The 17,113-nt window shown below is 29.0% G+C and overlaps 1 long non-coding RNA gene across 2 annotated transcripts; it reads right to left on the bottom strand.

Annotated features, from left to right (window-relative positions):
- Positions 1 to 13,919: 13,919 nt before the first annotated feature.
- On the bottom strand, positions 13,920 to 16,071 carry LOC105769112 (uncharacterized). Of its 2 annotated transcripts, XR_008198095.1 has the most exons (4): positions 16,029 to 16,071; positions 15,183 to 15,286; positions 14,271 to 14,363; positions 13,920 to 14,120 (listed from the first exon to the last, which is right to left on the bottom strand). It is a non-coding gene; the product is annotated as an uncharacterized LOC105769112 (long non-coding RNA). The 2 variants fall into 2 exon arrangements; XR_008198094.1 differs by lacking the exon at positions 16,029 to 16,071 and having other exon boundaries at positions 15,183 to 15,405.
- Positions 16,072 to 17,113: the final 1,042 nt, after the last annotated feature.

The following is a 17,113-nucleotide window of genomic DNA, read 5'->3' as shown; positions in this document are numbered from 1 at the left end:
GGAATACAAATAGGATTTGGTGGCGGTTGCTTGAACAAGTGAGTTTAGGCTTTTGTGGGCATCCATTGTTTCAACTTGAAGCAAGCTTGCTATTCTCTTTGGTCAGCTTTTACCTTTACTTTTTTTTCTTCGAAAGTCTTAATTTGGTAAAATAATACAAAATATTCACACACAATAAGCCATTCCTAAGCATGAATCATTAACTTTCCTTTTATATAAGCAAACACCTTAGCTTTAAAAAAAAAAAATCAAATTTTGCTTTATTCTTTCTACATTAATTGTAAAAAGTGAAAGTAAACCTTTTTTTTTTTTGCCTCTCTAGAGTTGAATTAAGTTTGGGTTTATCATTTTTTGAAAATGGATTATAGGAGTGAAAATCCAATATAGAAATTGTTTTGTTGTTGGCATTTATGGTAGGGATTGCTTAAGAAAGTAAAAGTGGTAGTAATTATATGTGTGAGATTTCTTGGGGTTATAATTTTAATTGGTTGGTTAGGGTATTCATTATTTTGGGAAACTTCTAAACCTAAACCTTTTATAATTCACATTAATATGTTTTATAGTTTATGGTTTATTATTTTAATAATTTTATTATAGGTTGAGACTATATTTGTTCTTTTTGTATAATACTTAGAATGATCTATAGTCTCTCCTAATTCATAAATAGGAGGATAATGCATTTCAATATACTCGAATCCACATCCTTCTCGCATTAGTAATAATACCCATATCAATCGAGTTAAGACTCAATCGACTATAGTTTATACTTAATTAATTGGATATTAATTCAGTTGAAAAATAATTAAATTATTTTAAAAATATTTTTTCTCCTCTTCTATCCTTCCTACGGAAAGATGATATATAATGATTAAACATCATTATATATTGAGTTTTATTATTGTGATTATTGGTTACATGCTTTATCTTTTCCTCAAAATCAATGTAACGTTTGAGATTATTCATTATTTTTACATAAAAATAAACCAATTTAATTTTATCTTAAAAACACAGGCCATATCTTGTACTTTAAAAAATTATAAATTTAATTTTTATACTTTAATTTAATCAATGTGAATTCTTGTACTTTTTACATTTTAAAATTTTAGTCTCAACTTAAATAGTAACATTTAAATTCATTTACTAGCCCATATTCTCCAATTGGTCATTCTAAACATCTATACTTCAATTTTCATACCCCAAGAAGATTATCTTCATAAATTTCCTAATTGTTATAATTATTCATAATAAAATATGGATTTTTTTTAGGTTTTGAACTTGATTCCTTGATCCAAAGCAGAGAATAATTTACTATATATTAAAGTTTGGATAGTGGATGTCGTCCTTTATTAATATTTTTAATTTTGAAATAAGGAATGGAAGCTAAATTAAGCAACGATAATAGCATAATAAAAATAAAAATAAAAATGCATGGAATGGGCCCATTGAGTTACTTTCTAGCTTTACTTTAGCCGCTATTCGGCAGCATTGTCTTTACGGAAAATATTTCTCAAAATTTCATGATGATTCATTCATCTTTGGATTTTTGTAATAAAAACAACGATAATTGCTCCCATTCAGTTATTTTCTTAAAAAAATTATTACAAAATAATATAAATATGCAAACTAACAACTTGACTTGATGATTAAGACAGATATATTGAGTCTTTGATATTTAAGTTTCGTCATGTGTAATTATGATACGTGAGTCTTTATTCTATTTTATACATGTGTTATGTGTGAATTTTATCCGTTTTTTGTACATTGTGTTTTATACTATGTTTATTCTACATTGTAGTTGATCGGACATATCTTTATACTTGTATTGTATTTATAATTTTAATCCTCTAAAATATAAATATAAATATTATATTTATAGATATTAATTATGATGTATCAATTTTATTGATGCTCTTCTAGGTTCAATAAACTAGCTTGTTTAAAAGGGTATTTGCAAAGCAAAAATCTAAAAATTGAGGTGTACAATTAGAATTTTTAAAAAATTTGAAAAGTTTAATTAAAACTTTTAAAAAATCTAAGAGATTTAATGATGATTTGCAAAATTTTGGGAGGCCTAATTAAATTTTTTTATAAATTTTGAAGGGCCTAACAATGGTATTATGTGTCTATTTGTTTAATTTGATTAAGGATCGTGGAAACGAACTTAAGTTAGATGACTTTGGTAGGTTTAGGATGGTAAATGCATGAATTGTTTGAGGCAAGCAATAACTAAAGTCGGGGATTTGATAGTAAGCTTATTTGACATAATTTTGTTATTAATTCTAGTAATTTTTTTATATGGTTGCTATTAATTATAATAGTTGTGGGGTGTGCCTCGCATCTTGGAGTAAACTAGATATGAAATAGAATCGATGTTACGATAAGGAGGAGTATGATGTCGTGATGGAAGACATCCCGACAAGGCGATATGCCTCATCACGACATGGCAACGTGTATTTAACTTAGACCGGGTTTCTTCTCCTAGTTAAACCCTACAATATTTTTCCAATTGAACTCTAATTAATCTAGGAATATTTTAGTTATATTAGGACTTTAATATTAGCATATTTATAGGGTCCTTGTAACCCTATTTAGAAAGTTAACAAAATATCTCTTACGTGAGATTTGATGAAGAGTTTTGGGGAAAGTTTTTTAGAGAACTTTGTATTCCGGTTTTGGGTTTTGCTTTTGGGGATTATTTTCTCCATCTTGTACTCTTCGTTGGTTTTTTCCGGATTAGTAAAGTTTTCTTTGCCCGTGATATTTATCCTCTTCGGAGGAGTTTTTCACGTAAAATTTGTGTTTGATCTTCTCTACTTTTTTTGCTCGTTGTTTATACGGGTCGATCCCCAACAATAGTTTTTGTCTATTTTCTTTGTAGGTGCAACACGTGTCTAAAAGTATTAAACTACAAGTTAAAATATGAAGATTAATAAATAAATAAATAAAGGGCTTGAGCTTGGTGTGGGAAGCAAATTGGAGACATTTGGATTAAACCAATTTAAAATTCATAGTTATTTTTGTTTGAACTCCTCCATTTAAGGAGGGAAAATTTGATGAGTGGTCACATGTTGTACTTATTTGTGTCAAATTCATAAATAGGATGAGATGTCTTTTAAGTAAAATTACTAACATTTATATTGTTTTTGATACTTTTAAGGAAGTGATTATTTGGTGTTTCATATTTGTCTTTTTAGTTAGTTTTAGATGTTTTTATGTTTAACGATGAATAAACTCATTGTGTGCAAAATGATGTAGACGAAAAGGGGGAAATGAACAAAGATTTAGAAAGCTAGTGACCGAATGCTGAGTAGAACATGACATTGCCAAAGTTGAGAAGATCAAATGAGTGCCATTTAGTATGGTCAATCGCAACATAAGGTTTAAGATTGTCATGACCGTTGTGACTGAGAAGGATTAAATTTGTGAAGTACCAAGAGAATGTCATAATGTAGCAAGAGAGAAGGTGGCAACGTTTGACCTCGATTTGAAGCGGTTATTGTCAAAAGTCATGGGCATTTTTTGAAAATTAACTAGGGAGTGTGTGATGTTGTGAAAAAGGACATCACTGTGATCCGGCGACTCCTATACCTTCATTAACTAAAATTGTGGTTTTTTTCATAAACACCCTTTTTGAACTATTTTCAAGAGAGTTTTTGTTAGATATTTTAGAATTAATTTTGAGAGCTTTGTAGATTTGTATTAGATTTCTTATGCACTTGCTATTAAATTTAGTAGTTGCTTTGTAAATGTTGGATCGATCGTAAAAACAACAAAATAGAAGAGATAGAGAAGATCAAACACAAATTTTACGTGAAAAACTCTTTCGAAGAGGATAAAAATTACGGGTAAAGTAGGCTTCAGTTTTTCACTAAATGAGTAAACAAACGAGAGTACAATATGAAGAAAATAAACTTAAATGTACAAAACCCAAACCCCAAAAACAAAGTCCTAACTCGGGAACAAATTTCTCTTCATAGTTACCACGAAAACTCTCACCAAAACTCATATGCGACCACCTCTTGTCGTCCTCAAGAAAAATCCTTATTGATTGTCATATCTAAATCAGGGTTACAAAGATCCTTTAAATAGACTCAATACAAAGGGCTAAAATGACTAAAATAATCCCTAAGTAATTTGAGTCTAGCTAGGAGATGAAGTCTTGTTGAGTTGTACAAAACATGGCTGCATAACATCAAGAATCGTAGTGACATGTCGACTCTCCTCGTCACGACTTTGTCGCCACATCATTGCCAAAAACTGCCGTGTCGTCCCAGCGTCAGGCCTATTTTGGCCCTCCTTCGGTTGCTCGTTGATTCTCGTCTAAGATGCCTGCAATGTGTCCGATAAATGCGAAGCACACCCCACAGTTTTGTTTCTTTTTATCCTTTTTGTAATTAATGCGTTCGATTAATGTAAGGCACACCCCATAGTAAACAACTTTGGTTTCCTTTTATCCTTTTTGTAACTTTCTTTCGGAAGATGGAGATTGGAGAAGGAAAAGCTTGGAATTGTGCATTAGCATTATTAGTTTAGATCTCGTACACCATAATTGAGTTCTTTCGAACCTTAATATTATATTTTTAGTAGCAATTATGGTTGAATTGGTATATGTTAATGTTTGGTTGAGTATGATTGTCATGGTTTAGATGTGGATGTGAAGTAATTTGACATAGACGAATACAAACGACCGGCAAGTAGATGAAGAAGAAGCAGTCGTCTAATGAAGATGCAGCTGCTGAAAGAAACTGAAAAGTTTTGATAGAGAAGAAACCAATGTATCTACAACAGTTCTGTTGTACAATCCTAAAAAAATTCTTGGCAAAATGTTTAACCAAATGAACTGATAAATTTTTAAGGCGATACTATCAAAATTTTGAAGTGATATTAAAATTTCTAATGCAATACCGGAATTTCTAACCTCTACCAAAAGTTCTAGGCTCAATTACAAATTTCGTCCTTAATAGTTTCATATTTTCATTTTTACCCTAATTCTTTTTCTGTTCGACTGCACTCTTATGGTTACCTTTTTGGATGAAAATGTTGATGGGATTATTAGTTAACTAACGGTTAATGACTTTTATTGATGTGACTCACCATGTTTATTTAATTGTTGATGTGATAATATTTTGGCATATACCATATCAACAAATCATTTAAAAATAATTATAAATAAAATATAAGAGTTTAAAACATAAAATTTATAAAAATTTGAAAAATAATTCTTTAAAATAAAAAATAATGAAAAAACTAGAGAAATTTTGTAGAAAATTAATATATATATTTTTTTTAAAAACCCAAACCTCCACTTTCCATGATGCTCCACTAGAACCCCGGATAATGGATAACATTTATGAAATTGAACAATTTTGAACATGCAAAACACAATTCCTTTGGGTTTTTTTATTAGTAGAAGGAAGAAAATGAAATGTTTTGATGTGCTCCGCCGCCGGAGAAGACGCCAACACATTGGTGAGGTGATACCGGTGTCGAGAAGAAAATGCAAATCATAAAATTTTAATAAAAATACTTATATATTAAGTACTTGAATTTGGTTTTAAATTTTAATTTGGTATTTAAAGTTTTTTTTTTATCTAATTAGGTGCTTGTATTTGGCTTCTTGGTTCAAACTTTGCTTTTTGGTCTAAATTAGTACTAATGGTAAATGATTTATTTGAACCAATTTAAACTATGAAGTCATGTTCAGGTACTAATTTGAACCAAAAAGCCAAGTTCAAGTGCCTAATTGGATAAAAAAAAACCTTAAGCACCAATTTGAAACTTGAAGCCAAGTCCAAGTACCAAAATGTACATCCATCCCATAATTCATCCGATTAGGTACCAAAAGTGATACATGCATGGATGGGGTGAAATTTATTAAATTTCATTTACCGAAGCTGCTAATTTTTAAGTTTGAAAAATCAATCGACTTGCAATGCATTTTTTAATTGGATCCAAGCATTTTTGGGTTGAGATGTTCATAGAATCCGAAGATCTATCTCTTAGAGTCATAATGCACTTTGAATAACTCGATTTTGAATTCGGGAGCTCAAGTTATGACCGTTTTAGTGAAGACTACATGAGCAGAATTTTTGGACAGAATTATAACGAAAATTATTAGTTTCGAGCTTTTAATTCAAGTTTAAGTCATATTGGTTTCGATTTTTAGGCTTAATTTTTATTATATATGAGTCCAATATTGTATTTATTAGGCTTTATTATTTTATTATTTATTTATTCCGAATTTTGAATTTTTTTAAATATTGTAAGTTATTTAGGAGTTTTCTGTATCACACCCCAAGTCTGGCGGATCTGAGAATAAGGCATGTAGTTGTGAAGTTATGGTTGGCATTTGTCAAGTTCCATTAAAGAGGATTAAGGTTATATATAGTAAGAGAAAGGTTCATGGGGAAGTTTCTTTTTCCCTCAATATTACCCTCTGATTCTTTTTCTTAAATCTAATTGTATATCTTCCTTATTAAGTTAGAAGTTAAGGATCTTGATTTAATTAGTGGTTATTCCACCTCCTGGTAAGTAATATAGTTCTGCATGTTAAGTTTTTGAAAGGGTAAGGTTGTTAAGAGTTATATGAACAATGGGTCATGAATATAAGGCCTTGCATAATTCAAATTATTCATTATTTTAATGTTAAATTTAAATTATGCGTATGGTAAGCAAATAATAATGTATTATTATTATTAAGTTGAAAGAAATTCAATTGAATAATGGATATATGTATGGAATTGAAATGAATATTGACTTGAAAATAGAAAATTAAATTTGAATTGAATTGTGATTGAAAGTGAAAAAGTGAAATTGAATTGAAATGTGAATTTGAAAGTATGTGTTGGTATTGAATTGTGTTTTGATTAGTGAATGGAAAAGTATAATTGATATTGAAAATGAATTCTTGAAATAAAGATGAAAATTGGATTGTGAAATTGAAATACCCTATTAACTAGACAGACTGAGTCGGATATAGTTGGCATGTCATAGGATTTGGAAGAGTATGGGATTTATCGGCTTTGCCGATCAGACACTTTAAGTGTCGTACATCAGGCACTTTATGTGTTGTATCTCACGCATTTTATGTGTCGTATCAGGCACCTCGTGTGTCGTTTCAGGCACCTCGTGTGTCGTTTCAGGCACTTACGTGTCGTATACTAATCAGGTATTATGTACCGTTTTAGGCACAATGTGTCGTACTGGTGTGTTTGGGTTGGAATCCGTGTATCCGCCAAAGTCCAGATTGTTAATAGGGTGAAAAATTGAAATGAAGAAATCAAATGAATTTGATCGATTGTAGTATTGATTATGAGGAAATTTAAAATTGTGGTTTGAAATTGAAATTGAAATTGAAAATGAAAGGCATGAACTTAATGTTCATGTAGTGATTGAAATTGTTACATGTGATATGTGATTAAAATTGAAGAATAGCTAAAAATTATATTGTTATCGTTAATTAATGAAAGTTTATGAATTAATATATAAGAAATTGGATAATTACATGCTTGGTAATTATAATTCTTTATTGTTATTATAATTTGAATTATGGTAATACCACTGAGTATAAAATACTCAGGGTACGGTTGTTTCCATGCGCAGGTTGAAAGAAGTACAGAGTCTCGGTTCAACATCCAGAACAATCCCGACTTCAGCATAAAGATTTTGGTGATGTTTTCTTCCTTTAAGTGAAAGTGGCATGTACATAGGGATTATAATGGTTATTTTGGCATGTTATATAATTTTTGTTGTAAAGAAAAGTATTTGGTGTTTGATGATTAAATAGCAAAATGGTAGAAATTGTTTATGGTATTGGTATTGAATTGGAATGGCTTGAATAGTTTTATGAACTAATTAAAAATGATAATAGGGTTTTATTTATTAAGTAGTTAAGCTAATATGTCAAGTATGTTTTAAATATATTTGAGTATATAAATGCATTGGTTGAATTCTTGGAATTGGTTTGTTTTAGTTTTAAATTTGCAGGGGGTTTTATGTAAAAATTAGCAGAAATACTGTCAAATTTTTTTAAAAAAAATTGAATGTAGTCAATTAGTAAGAATTTTTATGAATTTATCATTATATCATATACGTTTGTTATTTATTTAAGAATTATTTGTAAATTGTCTGAGATGTCCGGTAATGCCTCATAATCATGTTCTAGCGACGATTTGGGGTTAGGGATGTTACAATCTATAACATACTTATATAAATGAACTTACAGGACTGATTTTTAGTAACGGTTCAGAGTATCTCAATCAGTAATCGACGTTATATCAATTCATTATTTCCATTTTTAATTACACACATCAATATAATCCAACATTGTAATTAGGTTCATATAATACATTTAAAAATGTACTAAAATTAAACCGAACAAACTTACCTGACTAAATTGCAGCAATGACAAAGGTACAGTACACCAGCACAAAGCCAGACTAACTACATCAAAAATGGAATTTGAGGGACTATTCAATAATTTTTCCCTTTTCCGCGATTAACAGCTTATTCTCAATCTAGAATAATAATTTCATTCAATTTAGAATAATAATTTCATGCAATTAACTAATTCTAACAAAAAAAAACCTCATTTTATGCAATTAGGTCTTTTTGATATTTTTTATAAAATTATTCCGACATTTTACTTTTATGCAATTTAGTCCCTAAGCTCAAATCATGTAATTTAACCAATTTTAATCAAATTTAAGTTCAACTCAATTGTATACGACCCTATTTCAGCCCATAATTGCTGTTATTTCACATCAAGTCCTTAAAATTTAATCACTTTAATATTTTAGTCCTTTAACATTAAAATTACTACAAATTACTTTACAAAATAGTCTTATTTAACAACCAATCTTAATAATTTATCACTAAATTATAAAAACAACTCAAACTCATTAATGACATAATCCAAAACATTTAAATTTTTTACAAATTAGTCCTTACGTTAGCTAAATCAAGTTAATATGAGTTCAAAAACATAAAAATTACCAAAAACGAGTGTCAAACACATACCAAATGGAGGAATCCTTGCTAGCCGAAGCTTGCTCTCACCTTCAATGGTGCTTCGGCCCTTTTTGGAAGAAGAAGACAGAATTCATAGACATTTTGGCTTTCATTTCATTCAAATTTCATTTATTTACTTAATTACAATTTTACCTTAATTAACTCATGAAAGTTTACCTAAATGAAAGCCAAAACCGTCCACTATGGATAATGGTGGTTTATTTATCATTCAAACCCTTTTAATTTACCTTTTAACTAATAAATCTATTTTTTCATATTTATAATTTAGTCCTTTTTACTTAATTAATCATTCAGTCGTTAAAATTTCTTAACCAAACTTTATTATCATGCTAATGACCATGAAAATATTAAACAATTTATATTTACGGCCTCACACATCTAAGTTGTGATCCGAAATCACCATTTCTGATCATACTGGAAAACGAACTAATTAGTAGATCCTTATTTAATTAGGATTTAATTGTAATTTACCAGAATCTAGAGAATTCCACATCATTTCTATTATTAGGCCATTAGGAGGGTTCGATTACACAATTGGCCCTTCGATTAAATTCAATTCCAATTAAACAAACTTATTTACAATTTAGCCTTAAACTAATTAGGACTAAATAAATAAATAACCTAAAATTTGGTGGAATGATTGACATCCACCGCTTGGACTTTTTGACCATGGTTTAATCACCATTTTGGTCCCTTTACTATTTTAAATCTATAGCGATTAATTTTTACCTCTTTTACAATTTAATCCTTTTACCTTAATTAAGTAATAAATCATCAAAATTTTCGGACCAAACTTCAATTCAGATATAATACGCCTCTAAAAATATTTAATAAAATATTTACGACCTTAAATTACGGAAACGAGGTCCCAATACCTCATTTTTATAAACCACTCAACTTTTGAACCGAACCACTTATACTAACTTTTAATTTAATTAGTTAGAATTCCTCAAATCAAAATTCAATATAAAAATTCATATAACTTAAATACTAATTATATGAACTTACTCGTATGATTTGTGGTTCAAAAACTATTGTTTTCGACACTACTAAAAAACGGATTGTTACAACTCTCCATTATTAGGAAATTTCGCCCTCGACATTTTTTTTCTAAAAATATAATCGAGTATTATGACTTCTTCAATTACTTACCTAATTCCAATCAATACTATACGATAATTATTAGAGCTTGCTCTCATCTTCAACGATATTTCATAGGAGTGTGCAAAATTCGGGTAAAATAGAAAAAAATCGGTTAACCAACCGAATTCGGTTAATCGGTCGGTTAACCGAATTTTTTCTATCGGGGTCAGTTAATTATTTTTTAATTTTTCGGTTAACGGTTAATTCGGTTTGAAACTGATCGGTTAACCGAATTTTTTTGGTTTAACCTAAAAAATTAATAAATAAAATTATAATATATAAATAGGCCCACTATTCACCTAAACTCAATCCAAACCCAAGTATCCAACCCAACCCAATCATAAAAATCACAAATAATTTAATAAATAAAAATAAAATTTCAATGATGTGTTAATTTCAAGACGGTTAATTCTGGTAATTCGGTTAATTTTTAACAAAAAATAAAAAAACACATAATTTTCGGTTAATTCGGTTAACCTACCGAATTAATCGAAAATTTTGAAAGGTTGGTTAATTCGGTTAATGGTATTTTGGGTCGGTTAACCGATTGAACCCCTAATATTTCAGCCCTTTTTGGAAGAAGAAGACATGAATTCATAGTCAATTTGACTTCTATTTCATTTAAATTTCATTTATTTACTTAGTTATTATTTTACCCTTAATTAAATCTAAACGAAAGCCAAAACCATCCGCCGATAATGTGGTTTATTTACCATCCAAACCCCTTTAATTTACCTATTAACTAATAAATCTATATTTTTCTATATTTACAATTTAGTCCTTTTTACTTAATTAACCATCCAAACGTTAAAATTTCTGAACCAAATTTTAATACGATACTAATGACCTCGTAAATATTACATAAATAATATTTATAGCCTCACACATCGAAGTTGTGGCCCAAAACCACCATTTTCTATCATACTAGAAAACGAACTAATTAGTAGATCCTTATTTAATTACGATTTAATTACAATTTACCACAATCTAGAGAATTCCACATCATTTCTATTATTAGGTCATTTAAGGAATTATATTAAATTCAAATTAAACAAAATTATTTACAATTTAGCCTTAAAATAATTAGGACTAAATAAAAAATAACCCAAAAGTTAGTAGAATGATTAACATCCACGGCTTAGACTTTTTGACCATGGTTTAATCACCATTTTGGTCCCTTTACTATTTTAAATTTATAGCGATTAACTTTTACCTCTTTTACAATTTAATCTTTTACCTTAATTAAGTAATAAATCATCAAAATTTCTGGACCACACTTCAATTCACATATATTACGACTCTAAAATATTTAATAAAAATATTTACAACCTTAATTTACGAAAACAAGTGTCCCAATATCTCATTTCTATAAATCACTTGACTTTTGAACCGAACCACTTATACTAGCTTTCAATTTAATTAGTTAAAATTCCTTAAATCAAAATTTAATATAAAAATTATTATTGACTCATATAATTTAAATATTAATTATATGAATTTACTCGTCAGATTTGTGGTCCTAAAACCACTTTTCTGACACCAATAAAAAACGAATTGTTACAACTCTCCTCTACTTAAAAACATTTGTACCCAATATTTTTATTTAAAAATAGAATCGAGTATTGTGACTTCTTCAATTACTCACCTGGATAATTATTGGAGCTTCCTCTCACCTTCAACGGTGTTTTCGGCCCGTTTTGGAAGAAGAAGACATGGAATTCATAGCCAATTTAACTTTTATTTCATTTATTTACTTAATTACTATTTTACCTTAATTAACTCCAAAGGAAAGCCAAAACAATCCACTATGGTTAATGGTGGTTTATTTACCATCCAAACCCTTTTAATTGACCTTTTAACTAATAAATTTATTTTTTCTATATTTACATATTAGTCCTTCTTACTTAATTAATCATCTAAACGTTAAAATTTTCTAACTAAATTTTAATACGATGCTAATGACCTTGTAAATATTAAATCCTCACACATTAGAGTTGTAGCCTAAAATCACCATTTTCGATCATACTAGAAAACGAACTAATTAGTAGAACCTTATTTAATTACGATTTAATTGCAATTTACCACAATCTAGAGAATTCTACATCATTTCTATTGTTAGGCCATTTAGGGAGGGTCCAATTATAAAATTGGTCCTTCAGTTATATTAAACTCCAATTAAACAAACTTATTTATAATTTAGCCTTAAAATAGTTAGGACTAAATGAATAAATAACCCAAAAGTTAGTGGACATCCACCAACGCTTGGACTTTTTGACCATGGTTTAATCACCATTTTGGTCCTTTTACTATTTTAAATCTATAGCAATTAACTTTTACCTCTTTTACAATTTAATTCTTTTACCTTAATTAAGCAATAAATCATCAAAATTTCCAGACCAAACTTCAATTCACATTTAATACGACTCTGCAAATACTTAATAAAAATATTTACGACCTTAAATCACGGAAACGGGATATCAATACCTCATTTTCATAAACCACTCGACTTTTGAACCGAACCACTTATACTAACTTTTAACTTAATTAGTTAAAATTCCTTAAATTAAAATTCAATATAAAATTATTATTGAGTCCTATAATTTAAATACTAACTATACGAACTTACTCTTCGAATTTTTGATTCTAAAACTACTATTTCCCACACTATTGAAAAACGGACTATTAAAACTCTCCCCTCCTCAAAATTTTTATCTGAAAATAGAATCAAATATTGTGAGTTCTTCAATTACTTACTTGATTCCAATCAAGATTCTACGATAATTCAACGGTGTTTCGGCCCGTTTTAGAAGAAGAAGACATGAAATTCATAGCCAATTTGACTTTTATTTATTTAAATTTCATTTATTTACTTAATTACTATTTTACCTTAATTAACTCATGAAAGTTTAGCTAAAGTCAAAACTGTCCACTATGGATAATGGTGGTTTATTTACTATCCAAACCCTTTAATTTACCTTTTAACTAATAAATCTATCTTTTCTATATTTATAATTTAGTCATTTTTACTTAATTAATCATTCAAACGTTAAAATTTCCTAACCAAATTTTAATACAATGCTAATGACCTCATAAATATTAAATAATTTATATTTACGGCCTCATACATCGGAGTTGTGGCCCGAAACCACAATTTTTTATCATACTAGAAAACAAACTAATTAGCATACACTACACCAAAATAGGTTTTTAGCAACATTTTTTTATGCCTTTAAGCGCCGCTAAAAGTATTTGCGGCGTTTTTGAAAGCACCGCAAAAATGTCGCTGTTGTCAACGCTGCAAACGTTTGCGGCGTTTTTAGAAATAAACGCCGTTATAGACCATGACCTTTAGCGGCACTTTTCCCACAAACGTCGCTATAGTTCAGGACCTTTAGCAGCACTTTTTCCACAAACGCCGTTATAGATCAGGACCTTTAGCGGCGCTTTTGCACAAACGCCGTTATAGAACAAACCTTTAGCGACGCTTCTTGCAAAAAACGCCACTAAAAACATAACATTTAAAAAAAATTATTTTAATCAAATAATATTTATTTTTATGATAAATATTATATTATGTTTTATTTTTTTAATTTGAACTTTAAATATACTTTCAAGGATAAATAAAAAAATATTATTTAAATTAATTTTTCTATGAAAATTTTAACTTTAAAACTAAATATAAAAATTAATGAATTTAGTTTTAGAATATAAAATAATAAATTAATAACACAATTAAAATCCAAAAGTTAGAACTCAAGTTGTCGTAAATATTAAAGTAAAAATAAAAATTTAGAATCAAAACTAAAATAAATAATACATATGAGAAACAGACTGACTAGTTGAACTTGCCTATGACTATACACATTGCAAGGTAATAAAAAATACAATGCAGTCCGCTGCACCATCTTTGCTCTGCAAGTTTCATTGAAGGCATTCCAAGCTATATCCTGCAATATAAACATGCATTATTCATAAGAAAGATAAAAGGTACAAACCACACATGTAGGGAGAGGAAAAGTGAAAGAAAACAGAAATTTATGCGTGTAAATACAAAATGCTTCTAACATAACCTAATTGTGATTCATAATAAATATTACCTCCACTTTTGCTAAAGAGTAAGCTGGATCCAAGTTCTAAAACAGAACAAGTTTTCCAAACTCGTGTGCATCCCGCAAACTTTCTTCCCAAGGCTGAAACAATGTAGGAAGCAGTTTAAGATTAGCTTAAAGAATGTAGACTGATTTTCCCACAAATAACAGCAATCAAAGTAGGCTATGAAAATAATTTAAACAATTGGTTTAAGAGTGACAGAGGAGTGCTTACGAGTTCTCCAAACCATTTGCTCTTATCCTGTAAGCATGAAGAAACAGCAAAATGTAAGTACTTCTTCACAAGAAATATCCACATCAAGGAGAACAACAGAGGGATAACATGATAGTAAATCTGCAATAAGGAGGAAAGCAGAAACTTGCAAGCATGATATTGTACAGGATGATGAGGATTAAACAAATAAATTTATTCATCCAAAAAGAAATACGAGTACCAGGTAGGAGAAACAATCAAATGAGGCCACATTATTCTTCCAATAAATGTTAAAAGAAATTGAAATTTGAGATCATGTGATTTAAAAAAAAAAAAGATCCAACGCAGGAGGGAAAAAAATAGGCTATAAAGTGAGGTGAACAAAGAAAGAAAAGGTGTCACAAGATTTACCTAAAAGAAACATTCAACTGCAAGTTGTAATGGTATTCATAGGAAGAAGAAAACTGTAAGGTGTTAAGATAATTTAAAATGTAAAAGTACCAAGCAAAACCATGGGTCATATTCAGTTTCTGAAACAACAGAACAAACAAGTTATGAAAATTTTACAAATGAACACCTAAAATTCCAATCAATCCAATCAATCAAAAGCAATTATAGAACTCCAGAGAATAAAATTTTAATCATGTATGTAGCTAAGATCTTTAACCAATCAAATATTCCACAATGAGCCAAGATAAGAACACAACCTCATCTTGAGATGGTAGCGTGGAATTTTTGGACTCCTGTATAATTTGCTCTTTGGCATCCTCCATGCCTGACGTAGCTCCTTGTAAACCCTAGCCAATAGCACCTATGATAGCACACAAGTAATTTGAATAAAAACTTCACTAATGCTAGAAGTTCGACAAATTAGGTAACACGAAAAAAAAACTAGGTAGAAAACAAAATACAAAATCTTTGTAAACAAAAGGCAAACATCATAAAAAAGGCTATGATGCAAGTAAAAAAAAATTCTCAGAGTATCCATATCTACTCAATACCAATTCGTAACATAACAAGCCCCAAATAATTACTAAAGGAGTTCACCAAAATTCTAGAAAAAATTGAACAAAAATTATAAGTAGTATTTATTCAACCTATTAATGACTTTTCAGGCTTAAAATACAAGTATCCCATCCCTAAATATTTACTTGCTGAAACATATATGTTAGGCATCAAAACCTATTATATAATTGTAGTAACAATGAAAAACCCCAAATACCAAATATTTTACAATTAATAACATGCCAAAATTTTACATTACATTAAATTTTACAAATACTAACCATTAAATTTAATTAATTTGAGGTAGAAGAAATTAGGTCCTTTCTTAAGCTAGAAATTTGAATTAAAAACCCTATGAATATCAAAACCTAACAAACAATCAAACCACAATATATTCTCCAACTAAAATTAAAAACAACCTTACATAAAAAAACCCTAGGTGCTAACAATTATTTTACAAGTTAATTCAGCAAATAAATGACGATAAATTGGAACTAAATTCAAAGATTGGAGGCAATAAAATGCGAAATTGAAAAATACCGAAGTACCTGAATATTTTTCAGCACTCTGAAGGGATCGGAAATTCAAAGAAAAAGATTTGAAAAATGGCGTTTGAAAAAAAATACAAATATAAAAAGACTATTGAAATTTTTGGTGGAGTTGTTTTCAAGATGGCAAATATAAACTACATGGAATATGAACAAATAAAATGTCAAGATGGAAATCAGCATTGTCGGATGAATGGTCTGTGAAATCAACAAACTTGCAGAAGGAAACGGCCACGAGTGATTGAGAGTTGGATGAATGGGGTGGATGCGGATCTGAAGTGGGAATAGGATGAGCAGCCGTGGTGGCAGAGAAGCACATGGACAGTGTCATCCTCTGAGGGTGAAAGGAAGCGCAAAAACCAGAGAGAGGAAATGGCGCGATTTTTTAAATGGGAAGATTAGGGATTTCAGGGGGAAAATTTTGGGGTAAATGGCATGATTTTTTAAAGCATAACTATTTTTGCGGCGTTTTTATAAAAAATGCCGCTATTGCTTACCTTTTGCGGTGTTTTTCACATAAACACCACAAAAAATCATTTCATTTTGAACAAAACGACGTTGTTTTGCTTTACTAAAAATCTTTTATTTTGTCTGTTAAAAATTATTAGTTAAGTGATTTTATAAAACATTTATTATTATTTTTTATAAATTGAATTTTTATAAAAAAAACCAAGTACTCTCAAAATAAATATCGTATATTTTAATAAGAAAAAATGATTAAATAGTCTGTAATTAATTATTAAGTTAGAATTATCCAATGTAAGCAATTAATCTCTCACATATCAAATTTCAATTAAAGATTGAGACGTTAATCATGATTTTATATTGTTCATTTTCGATCTAATCTTTATTTTATTAGAGATATTTTTCCTAACTAAAATATAACTATTTTACTAGATGTTCGATGTGGAATGATTTTAGTTTTGTATTTCATTTTATTTGTTATAATTTGGTCCTATCCAAAATTGATAGTTACATATCCATATCAATCATTACAATATTAATTTATTTATTTATTAATTTTTTAAAAATCTAATATTTAATTATATCAAATGGTTTAGATTAAATATTTTTAAATATAAAAG

Source organism: Gossypium raimondii, chromosome 7 (assembly GCF_025698545.1).
Source record: "Gossypium raimondii isolate GPD5lz chromosome 7, ASM2569854v1, whole genome shotgun sequence".
NCBI lineage: Eukaryota > Viridiplantae > Streptophyta > Magnoliopsida > Malvales > Malvaceae > Gossypium > Gossypium raimondii.
Note: the sequence above shows the minus strand (reverse complement) of the source record. Positions and strands in the feature narration are given on the sequence as shown.